The 12042-nt window shown below is 49.0% G+C and overlaps 1 protein-coding gene and 1 long non-coding RNA gene across 2 annotated transcripts in view; both read right to left on the bottom strand.

The window, feature by feature from the left end:
* CD9 (CD9 molecule) overlaps nt 1-12042 on the bottom strand; it is a 32160-nt gene that overhangs the window by 17600 nt on the left and 2518 nt on the right. The window lies entirely within an intron of this gene.
* LOC111092895 lies at nt 1752-5348 on the bottom strand. Its single transcript, XR_005379779.1, has 3 exons — nt 5290-5348; nt 4467-4515; nt 1752-3512 (listed from the first exon to the last, which is right to left on the bottom strand). It is a non-coding gene; the product is annotated as an uncharacterized LOC111092895 (long non-coding RNA).

Below are 12042 nucleotides of genomic sequence, written 5' to 3'. Positions count from 1 at the left end.
TGAACACTCCAGTGAGTCACACCATAAACCTGACTGGAGGGCTAGGCCCAGAAATCTTTTTTTTTTTTTTTTTCTTCAGGCCCAGAAATCTTACACTAAAACACACCTGGAGTTATGGGAAATGTCTTTTAATCCCAAAGGAGGATTGAAAACAAATCAAAACGTAATGCCACTTAGGGGCACCTGGTTGCTCTGGACCCTATGCCAAGTTTGCAAAACTAGTTCTAGTTAGAAACTGAGGAAGTATTTACATATATTCAGCTCCACTATCGGAAACGCTTGAACAAAACCTGCACAAAGATATGACAATAAGGAACAGTGCGTGTGTGTACGTGTGTGCGCACGTGCAGGTAGCACTGCATCCCACCCCTCAGGTGGAAAGGGCCCTGTTTGCCTTGGACAGATCCCACTTCAAAGAAAAAATCTTCTCATGGCAAACAAACTGGGTGGTCTTGGCGAGGCCCCCTCTTTCCTTCTGTAATATGACCTGACTGGTCAAACTTTTTTTCAAGGACAAAATACTCATTATGATTTCTCTAACCAACTGCCTTAGGAAGCCCAGAAGAGGCAGAGTGGATCATTCTCCACACCTGGTTTCTGAGGCTGGCCTCAGACTTTCAGTAGTCACACCTGCACTTTGGTGGGGTTGGAGGTAGGCAGCAGTAGGACAACAGGGGCAGGGGAAGGAGGGGTACTTGCTCTCCTGCTTCCTTTTCATTGTCCCTCTGGAAAACAATGCCCGTTTTTGTTACTTTGGTGAACCTGTGCTCAAGGAGATGCTACAACATTCTTCCGGAAGGGGCAGGTGGCATTACAGAAAGAATGACAGAGCAAGGAGTAGGAGGCCCTGGCTCTGCCACCTGTGCCACTCAGGGCCTGGTCTACATGCGGTGGGTGTCGGAGTCCCCGGAGGGAATTCTATATGTGTGCATCTGTCTCAGTCCCCCATCCTGCCAGGAGAGTCTCTGGCACACTTCTGCCGAGAAGTCCTGGATTAGTGGCAGGCAGTGGACTCTGGATCTAACTCTGGTCTGCCACCTAGGTGCTGTTTGACACTAAGCACTTTCCTTGGCTTCCCCGAACCAGGGTTGAAAGGGGAGGATTAAATGAGGTAATGCATGTACAGCCCTCTGAAAACCACGATGTGGCATAGCCAGCCAGATTCTGTAAGGAAAAGGACAACAATAAACCTTGAGAAAGACAAAAGACGACAGAAGGGCGATTCCTGGCACTTGGTGGCTGTCTGTTGTGTCCCTTTAAGATCTGAGGAGGTGGCTGGGCAGGAGGGAGCAGGGCAATTTAAGGACACAGGTTCTGGTTTCTGTGGGTCTGTGAGAGTGCCCTGTAGTGGAGGGACGATGGATAAATTTACCTTCCCCACACCCATACATGCCTCCCAGAGCTCTGCTAGGATGAGGCAGGAATGGTAATTTGAATTACCTCCACGGGAAGGAGGTATTCATGGAGCAGACCAGAGAGGAAGGGGATTTTACCTCTTTACTTCCTTCAGAAAGATATGCCAGAAAATAAGTCTTCAGAAGGATATTTTAAGTTTTTTAAGATTTTATTTATTTATTTGACAGAGAGAGAGAGAGAGAGAGAGAGCGAGTACACAAACAGGGGAACAGTGGGCAGAGAGAAAGGGAGTAGCAGATTCCCCCTTCAGCAGGAAGCCAGATGCGGGGCTCGATCCCAGAACCCTGGGATCATGACCTGAGCCGAAGGCAAAAGCTTCACTGATGGAACCACCCAGAAGTCCCTTATAAAAGATAAAAAGATAAAAATCTTTTGTAAAAGGTACCAAGCTTGGGAGACCTGTAGGCACCCAGGTGGCACCCAGAAGTCAGTAACAGACCCAATAGCAAGGATGTGAGTTTCCCCTACCAACATTTTCTGGGCCCCAAAATACCAGTCACGTTTTAAGAAAGCCTCAGAAGTGGAGATAAGGGCCTCTATGTTCACGCAGGCTTCAACATTTAAAAACAAGTCAGGCCACCCAGACCTGTGGGCTTGGGCCTCACCCATCTCCATGGTAACCCTGGCTCACCGCTGACTGCCAAGCCTTGGACAGGCTGATTCACTGTCAGGAGGCTGGGCCAGGCACTCACTGCAAGCACAAACAGGAACCCAGTCCCTACCACCTCTTCTGATCCTCTCCTGGCACGCTCCTCTGCCACCTCCAAATGAAGGCAGACGCTGTCATCTTTGGAAGGACGAAGGCACCCATCAGTGAGCAGCGGCTAGAGTCTTCCTGCACCCAGGCCCACTGTGTGGAGACACCACAAAAGCCAAACCCTGCTCTGCTGAGCAGGAAATACTGCCATGACTTTGCTTTCACTAAGGATCACTAGTAAAATGTTACTTCCCAGCAGAATTTAAAGATATCAGCAAGGGTTTGTTATTAACTTTAGTTTTATTAGAGGCAAGTAGAAAAACCCCAGAGGAGACCGACAGTCCTGGAGACTAAGTCTCTCCAGGAGTAGGATCATCCTAGAAGTCATCTCAGCCCTCTTGACAGCTTCTGCTCTGAGGCTTTTACCAAGCCACCCATCTGGGGACAGTGCTCAGATCTCCAGAAGCTGGGCCACTGGGAAACTTGTTTCTAGACCAGCAGATCACACCATGTGGTCCCGGGCCAGCTGCTGCAGTAGCACCTGAGAATTCATTGGACATAAAAATTTACAATCCCTGTCCTAGACTTAACTGAACTAGGAACGAGTGGGGTGCGGCCCAGCAATCCTCCCCAGATGATTCTAATGCCTGCTCACGTTTTGAGAACCAATGCTCTAGGCCTTGATGTAAACACTGAACTATCGAGAAGGCATAGAGAACCTTTCTCTGGTGGGGAGTTCTGAACCCAGAGGCTAGCTTTCTAAACGCCAGGGCTAAAGGGCAGGAAGCCATGGAGGGAGGGTGGGGTGGGGGTAGCGATCTGGCTGGGCTCAGCTCCCCACAGGGAAGAATTTCTCCATTCCAATTTACACCGCAATTTACAGTGTGGTCTCAGCAGTCCCCCCTGGTGCTGTAGAGCCACAGGACCACCCCCAGACTGCTACAAAAGGACAGCTAAGGGGGAAGATACAGGACAGGTCCACGGAAGGAAGCAACAGGTATGAAAGAGATCATGGCTGGACAACTCCAAGTTGAACCCTGTCAGCCTGGGAAGGCATAGTAGACGGGTCAAGTTAGAACCTGTGTTTGGCTTCCAAGTAAGGTTTCGCACAGGCTCAGCCCTGTGAACTCTCCTCCCCAAGAAGCCCAAATGCCTTCCACAGCCTCTGCAGCAGGGAACTCTTGGTAAAAACTTCCTCCAGATTTCTGCAACCTGCGTTTTCTCTAGGCTGGGCTGCCATTATGTACAAGCGGATTCTTCTCCTCAGCCAACCCTAAATTTTAGGGGGAAGAATTTTTTTAAAAGAATACGTGCAGAGGCTGATGGGTAATGGCATTGTAGGTGAGTGTTGGGTTGACCTCTGGCAGGCTTTTCTGTCCGTGAGCAACTCCTTCAGAGGCTAGAGAAAGGATAATCAATAATGTAATCCCAGGAGCTGTTGTTCCCCATGAGAATCAATCCATGCATGTCCCACATTACAGGAAGTGACTGGCCTACACCATCTCATTTAATCCCCTCGTCACCTTTATTTTATAGATGAAACAGGTTCCAGGAGGTTAAGTAACAACTCTCTCAGAAAGACACAGCCAGCAAGAGGCAGCGCTCACACTGAGTCAGACCACATAAGACATCTCAGAGCTACTATCCCTCCTGACACTGTGCTCCCTCCCTGCCCAGCTGGTGAATGGGAAGACTGGAAACCCCTGAGAACTTTCCTTGGGGCATAAGAAGGGCCTCTGGACGTGCTGAATTTGGCAAGATGCTCTGCCTGAAACCTTAACCTGCCTGCTGCAGTGATGTGATTCTAGACCCAGGGCACTAGCTCCAGTCTAGGGGAAGGCGAAGGGGGATGGAGCACACTGCCACTCACTTCTCCTTGGGGTTCCTTCTCTCTCCTTCCCCTCCCCCTCTGTTGAGGGTGGGAGAGGTGGTGGTTTCAAGCCCCCCCATCACCAGGTAACAGGGAAAATGCTCCCTTCAGGGACAGCTCTGCCTTCTTTTTTCCTTCCTGCACAGTGTCTACACAGAAGCCACGGTGACTTGGGCTCAGCCCCACTCGAGGTATCAAGAAAGTTCTTGATCTACCTCTTTTTGGGAAGCATGGACAGTGAACAGGAGAGGTGTTGAGGCCACCCTTCCTGGTTTAGAGGCAGAGATTTCTTCTCCCATGGCTACTGTTAAACTCCCAGTTCAACTCCACGAAGGGGAGGCCTCTGCCAAATGGCACCAAGGCTGGGGCCACATGCAGCTAAGGGCAAAGCTGGTCCCCCTCCTCACCCACCTCTCCCACACAGCAGGAATCTCTGAAATGGGCATTTTGTGGACAGGTGGAAAGATGAGTTCTCTAATTCACCTTCTGAAAGGGATGGAGCTTCATGGTAACATTTCAGCCAGGAACAATCCTGTGTGATGCAACGGAAGCAAGGAGACATGGGGGAATGTGAGTGTTTAGGACACTTCAATCCCTGAAATGTTCTGAGAGGCAGTAGTAACAGTAACTAACAGCCATAACCGCCGAAAGGAACGTCTGAGCTCTTGCTCTGAGCCAGGCACTGTGATATGCTTGATATTAAATATGCCATCATTGGGGCACCTGGGGGGCTCAGTCAGTTAAGCCTCTGCCTTAGGCTCAGGTCATGATCTCAGGGTCCTGGGATTGAACCCGGCACTGGGATCCCTGCTCAGTGGGGAGCCTGCTTCCCCACCCCACATGCTCTCTTTCTCATAAATAATCTTAAAAAATGCCATAATTTTTAACAACCCAATGACTTTGGTGGTATTACCTTCACTGATCAGATAAGGAAAGTGAGGCATAAGCAGAGTCAACATTTGCTGCCTCCCCCAGGAATCTGCATTTAGGACAAGTCAACTCCTCCCATCCCCAACCACCACCTGGGTCATCATAAAGCGCCCTGCCACCATGTGCTGCTCTTCTACCATACGTCAGGGTGGACCCTCCAGGAGGTCAACAGCAAACCCAACCATCCCTGAGAAGCCAGGCCCCTGGGCAGGCACACTTCTGCCTCCTGCGACCACTTACTGCCCTCAATACTGAGAAAATGATGACACCTATCCCATCCCCTATACAATTCAATATTAAAAAAAAATCAGAATCATAAAATAAATATGAAGAAGTTAAAAAAAGTGCTGGTCTTTCCCATGAAGCTTGGGCATACCTGCATTGCTAATGTCCTGAGCACCTGCTTAGGTTGCCTGCTGACCTTGCAGAGATTCACTTTCTGGGGATTCTGTGTACTTTGAGGGGGGGGGTGTCGGGGGAGGGGCTCCAGGGTGGAGGGGTTCAACAGCTATAGCATATGAGTGCCATCAGTTTGCTAAGCGTGGCTCTTTGGGGCCAACATGTATTCCAGCCTGGCCTCAGGCTGGTGTACGGCTAAGAGGGGAACCTGCTCTATAGGAGCAACAGTGGGATTTCCCAGGGAGAAGAGGAATATGAGGGAGCTAGATTTCTTTTTTTTTTTTTTTTGAGCTAGATTTCTATGGTAAGGTCCTGCTGCCCCTTCTGAATCTAAGAGGGCTGGCTGAACTGAAATAGTTATGATCATCTCTTGAAATAGTTATGATCATCCCAGTTGGAGATGAGGAAATGGTCTCAGAGAGGTAAAATAACTTACCCAAGGTCACAGAGCAGGTATGGAGCAACTTAGCCATCAGCTCTCTCCTTCTGTCACATGCATAGCACTGGCCACACAGAGGTCAGTTATTTGACTGCCTGTCACATTCTTGGTGGAAGGGAGCTAGCGAGGTCCCCTCTCTGGGGTGTGGCAAGGGATGAAGGGCCTTGTAAGCTTTTTTTCAGCACACCTTTATGGTAATGAGGCCGCGACCTGGTCTGAACAAGTTCAAGAGTTGAGAAATCCTCCCTTCCAAAGACAAAGTCAGCATCATTTAAAAACCAGAGCCCTGGGATCCCTGGGTGGCGCAGCGGTTTGGCGCCTGCCTTTGGCCCAGGGCGCGATCCTGAAGACCCGGGATCGAATCCCACGTCGGGCTCCCGGTGCATGGAGCCTGCTTCTCCCTCTGCCTGTGTCTCTGCCTCTCTCTCTCTCTGTGTGACTATCATAAATAAATAAAAATTTAAAAAAAAAAAAAAAAAAAAAAAAAAAAAAAAAAAAAACCAGAGCCCTTATTCTGACCAAGAGAGGAGAAAAGTTTTAGCTAATATGGTATGTTAGAATTAAGTAGTTTGGGGATGAAGGATCCAGAGGGAGGGCCTCTGCCCAAGATAACCTCTTTCTAAACAAGAAAACTCATTGCAAGTTTCCATGGCCTGCTTGCCAGACATGGAGCACACATCAGCCAGCCCATAAATCTGTTTTCTGCTGAAAACAGGCATTTTGATCTTAACCAAAATCATCTGATGTGGGGGATTGTTTTGGGGATGTTTTCCTTTAAATTCCAGAATACCACACATTTGTTTTCCATTGTGTATGCCTAAGATGCCTGGCGATTACAAACACACACACACACACATACACACACACACACACACACACACACACACACACGCTTTCTCTATCTCTTTTGTTTATACACTTTAGCCATGTGGACCAGCTAGCTTTCATTCCATCTGTGGGATTGGTTACCACTTGCTTGCATGGCCCTGAGTGGTGGGAGATGCCCCTTTGTTTATATCTTTTAAGCAATGCCATGTGGTGTGTGGATTGGCAGTGTTCGCAATAGGCACAGCCAGCACGGCTCAGTTCAATGGCCCTCCTTCCCCATCATGGGGTGTTCTGAGCACAAAGCCAGGGGAGGGGCAAGAGCTGAGGTCTCCCAACTGCTGTGTCCAACCTATAATCTATCGTATCCCTTTGCCATGATCTCTGTCTTCATTTCAGGTCTCTTAATTATAGCTGCCATTTGCACAAGGCGGGTTTCAACTTATATGCAGATTTTGGGGATAAATTTAGTACAGTCCTGTAAATGTGTTTTCTCTTATGATTTTCTTAATAACATTTTTATTTCTCTGGATTGCTTTATTGTAAAAATGTAGCATATAATACAGTATACAGAGTATGTGTTAATTGACAGTTTATGTTATTGGTAAGGCTTCTGGTCAACAGTAGGCTATCAGTAGTTAAGTTTTTGGGAAGTCAGAAGTTATAAAGAGATTTTTGAGTGAGTGGGGATTGGTGCACTGTTCGAGGGTTAACTGTGTGCTCCTGGGCAGCCAGCACTTTGATACTTGCTATGTCCCACACCCTGCCTGCAGCATTTCACTTGTACTCTTTTTCACAATAGACCCACCAAGTAGGCAATATTTACTTCCATCTTTTAGATGGGAAGACTTGGACACAGCAGCAGCTCATCTGAGATCACGTAGCAAATAAACAGCTGAGCAAGAACTTGAACCCCGGACAGTATGATTGCAAAGCCCAGTTTCTCTCTGCTAAACTGTCTTTTTGATCAGTGTCGTTAATTTCAGAGTCAGAATTTTGTACTTTTGTCCTGTCTCCTTCCCGGCCATATCTGATCTCATTTCAAAACTGTACCTTCTATTCTTAAAGGTCCCAGGAGAGCCCACCTGGAATAGCAGAGGGCTCTACCTTCTCAGGTTGGGAAGGCACCTGCAATGGCCACCTGGCCTGGAGGTGTAACCTGACCCTGGTCTCTCTCTGAGCCCGGCTGCATGACAGACAGAGTTGAGAGAGTTGAGAGAGAGACAGACAGACAGACAGAGATAGACTGAAAATGCATTTCTTCCTGCTGGCCTCTGGCCCAAGAACCTCATCCACACCCTTGCTGCGTTGGCCAGAAAGTCAGTGTGGACACAAGCACTGTTCTGGGAAACAGATTCCCCAGAGTAACTTAACATATCTTCTTCTCATCCCATCTTAGCTACTGGTGCAAGTCTGGCTGCCCAATGGCCACCGTCCTCGTGTCCCCTGTAGGAATGGCCCCAAGGGGAAGGCCAGAACCTCTGCCCTTTCCCCATAGCACCATCCTGCCAGTGAAGGGCATGACCATAAGCCTGTGTTAGAGCCCCGGCTATGGAGTCCTGGGAGCCACCTGCCCCCAGAGGATAATGCCAGCTTCTCATACTAACAGGTGGGCCCTCCTCAGCACTAGGAGAGGAGCTAATTTGTTTGAAATAAGCTTTCTAGGTCTCTTAGGGATTATCTGTCTTAGGGAGTCAGAGCTAGAATATGGTGGGAGTGGGGAAAGTAGGACCAGAAGATGGCCTGAGAGGTGTTCACTGGAGCCTGGAATACACACTGAACATAATAGTAACATGATTAAGCTTTGAAGGCTGACTTTCCTAACAGAGCCAGCAAAAGTCACTGTTTCAGCATCCCTGTACAATGCCCGGCATGTGGACTGAACAAGAAGGACCTTTAAAACCCAGATTTCTGGGGCACCTGGGTGGCTTAGTCTGTTAAGAGGCCTGCATCCGGCTCCCAGTAGGGAGCCTGCTTATCCCTCCCAGAGCTCTCTCACTGGCTCTCCCTCTCTCTCAAATAAATAAATTCAGATCTTCAAAAACAAAAACCAAAAAACCCAGATATCTGATTTTTCTCCAAATCAATAGTCCTCATACCTCTCTACCCAGGGATCTTTGCTAGGATCAAATGAATCCAGGCCCGTCTCCATCAGAGGGCTTCACCTACCCTTGCTACTCAATCAAACTGAATATCATCTCCTCAGGAGCCCAAATCCCTAAACAATCCACACCTCCCCCCTCCCTTTCTAAAGTTCTCAAGGGGAAGGCCAGGAGAGGTTGGCTGATTTTAGCCTCTATTTGGTAGGGAAAGAGGCGGAGGGAAAGTCAGAACTCAGTTCTTCCTAAACAAAAACAAATCACCCAAGCTATGGGAAAACCCTAACCCAAGAAGCAAAACTTAGCTAGAAGCTCATAAAGTCAGATTCTTCATGTGGACTGGAAATACAGAACACTCATTAAATTAATCGAGAGTCAAAGCCACTCCTTGGGCAATGATTAAGCTGAGAGTCAGAGCAAGTATGGGTGGGGAGGCTAGCTCTCCAGGCTAGGCTGCTCTTGATCATCAGGGAACTTAGCTTTTCTCAAATCACCCCCAGTCTCTGGGTAGTGGCGAGGCAACCCACTGCTCATGGCTGAAACATGGGATTCAGAACAGAGAAGAGGCTGCCTGGAGACCAAGAGAGAAAAACTAATATGAGGTGTTCATTGGCCTTCAGAAAAAAGCCAAAAAAAAAAAAAAAAAAGGCATATCATTTTTCTGGAGGCAGGTCTTACTGATTTTGTAGAATTCCCTTAAAAAGTAAGTTAAGGTCCATGAGTCTAGGACGATGGCACACAGTACTTAAAAACCTATTCAGAACTAAGTACTTTTTCGGGGTGGTGGAGGTGGTTGGGGCAGTAGAGGAGGGGAGCTGGAATTACCGGATAGATGTAATTATTATAAAATTATCTCATCTGGAGACAGGATACTGCTTTCCACAGCTGCATGCCATCACTTGATGGAAAATGAAAATGTCCCGGGACCAGCATTACTTTTTCCACAGAATGCAACAGGCAAGTGATCTGCAGTCAGACTTCAAAACCATAAATTAAAAAAAAAAAAAAAAAAAGTATTGTTGAGATTAGCCCTTCTGGTCTCCTGATTTCCATCTGTCCGTTGCAGAGGACATTTCCGAGGAGTTGAGAACATGGGGCCAACAGGCTCTTACCCAGAGTTTCAAAACCCTGGAACAAGGAAGTATGGAAGAGATGGAAAAGACTGCTTCTGCACCTCTGTGGTGGAAAAGACCTGCGGGGGGGGGGGGGGGGGGGCAACAGCAGTCCCACTGACCCCCCCCCACCTGGAGAGTGGGGAACGCAGAACAAAAGCACACACCTCCTCAAACATCACTCTCTTTTCCTGGCTGAACGGACACAGGTCTGTTGAGAATCCTCCTTGTCTACCAACGGGACAACAGGCCACAGAAGTCACGATAACCCATGGCCTCAGGTCCCTTATCCTGACCCACAGCCAGGTGCACCCATACCCAGGAAAGAACAGTTAAGGCTCCTGTTTTCTAGAAGAAAAGGTGCTTTTGCAGGTTCATAGTGTAACTATGAAATTCCAAACGGTGCGACCCAAAGCCACACCTCCTTATAAAATTGAATCGTACCGGAAAACAAACACACAAGTCAAACATGGGACACACAGCTCTGTGTCTAACAGAGAAGATTCACATCTAATACAGAAGGGTGTGCGGAGGCCGACTGAGGTCTGAAGCCACAGACCGACTCATTTAGCTGAGTTGGGTGCTCTGGCAAGGAAGGCCCTCCGTGGGGCTGCTTACTAAAGTGGTTCAAATGCCAGGGCCTCTTCCTTTGAGTACAGAAGAGTAAGGTCCAGAATGGTGCCATGGGCCACTCTGAAAGGAAAGGGGTAGAGTGAGGAACCCCACTCCCCACAAAATCAGGAGTCAGAGCTTTGTTGTTGACAACCATTACAGAACAAAGTGAGGGGCAAGCCATCAAGATTCTGGGGAGGGGAGCAGTCCTATTTTCCTTAGCAGATGTAGACACCTGGCCTCGCCTCACCCCACCTGTCCCCAGACCTGCCGGCCTCAGTACAAACACGGCCAGCTTTACCAGGGCTCCTGCTGTCTGTGTGCTAAAGGTGGAGAGCCATTTTAGGCAACAGTCCCAACTGCTGGCTCAGCCCAACCACCAAGGCCAAGAGCTTCTGGAGAAAGCAGCCCCTGCCACTTCCCTGGGGACATCCTCTGCCCTGACCCCAGAGCCTGAGGTCTTGGGGTCTCTCTGCGCTGTGGCTTATTTTCATAAGTGGGGCTGCCCCACTGTCAAAACGTGGTACCACACATAAAATGGAGAGGGTGTCCTGAAGTGGGAATCCCGGAGGTAGGGTGGGGATCATGAGGCTGGCAGCGATTCAGGAAGAGGAGCAAAGGAAGGGGTAGGAGGATGTGTGTGGAGTGTGGATTCCTGCCTACATCCCTGGTTTCAATTTCTACCCTCCTCTGGGAAGTGCTCCCACCCTCCCCACTGCCTAAATGTACTTCCAGCTGTGGAGTAACATCGGCCACAGCTGGAAGTTTATGGTGTCTGGGGCGAGGCTACTGTGCCAAGGGCATCACACACACTCTGTCATTTAACCCACAGCAGCTCCATGGGGTAGACACCAGCTCCAGCCTGGTGATGGGGAGGCTGCATCCAGAGCAGCCCCACCCAGGGCGACAGAGGGAAATGTGAAGTTCACAGGAGAGAGACCAAGAATCAGGCCCCGGAGGTAAAGGCCCAATGATGCCAGGCTCTGAGGACAAGTCTTGGTAACAACCCCTGTGCATTCCCATCTCCTGACTCAGATTTTGGATTGTGTGGCAAAGTCCCGAAAGGGACGGTTTGCGACCATTTGTTTCAACCCGTTGGTTTTACAGATCAGCAAACTGAGGTCTGGAGCACACAAACCACCTCCCCAAGGTGTTCAAGTGACAAGAGGACAGAGGTAGACCAATACTCAGGTTCTTGTCCAGATTTCCACTGTGTTTTTTGGGAGCAGGGGGCGTGGGCAGTGGAGTAGGTAGGGCAGTCTAGAAGAAAATACAGAAACAACGGAGAGCCAGGAAGTTAGAGTTGTGGGGATGTTGGATGAATAGACTGGTTGCTGGTCTGGCTGTGAGCATCAGAGGCCCTACTTGGGGAGGCCAGAGAGGGTAGGTTTAGCTGTCACCCAGGGTCCCATAGGGCTGAGGCCAGGGCTGGGGCAGAGGTATACCATCTTTCCATCCTGATCATCCCACTACCACTGAGGTAGGCTTCTTCTCTCTGGGTCCTGCTAGGCCACCCATCTCAGCATCCTTTGTTCATGAGCCACTGGCCTCACAACTCCTGTTTTTCAAGGCCCACATCAGATCCCAAATGCCAAGTGTATAAATTCCTGGTCTTGGGAGAAAAAGGTAACTGGTGCCATCAT

This window comes from Canis lupus, chromosome 27 (genome assembly GCF_011100685.1).
Source record: "Canis lupus familiaris isolate Mischka breed German Shepherd chromosome 27, alternate assembly UU_Cfam_GSD_1.0, whole genome shotgun sequence".
Classification (NCBI taxonomy): domain Eukaryota; kingdom Metazoa; phylum Chordata; class Mammalia; order Carnivora; family Canidae; genus Canis; species Canis lupus.
The sequence above is the reverse complement of the archived record's forward strand: the minus strand, read 5'-3'. Positions and strand labels throughout refer to the sequence as shown.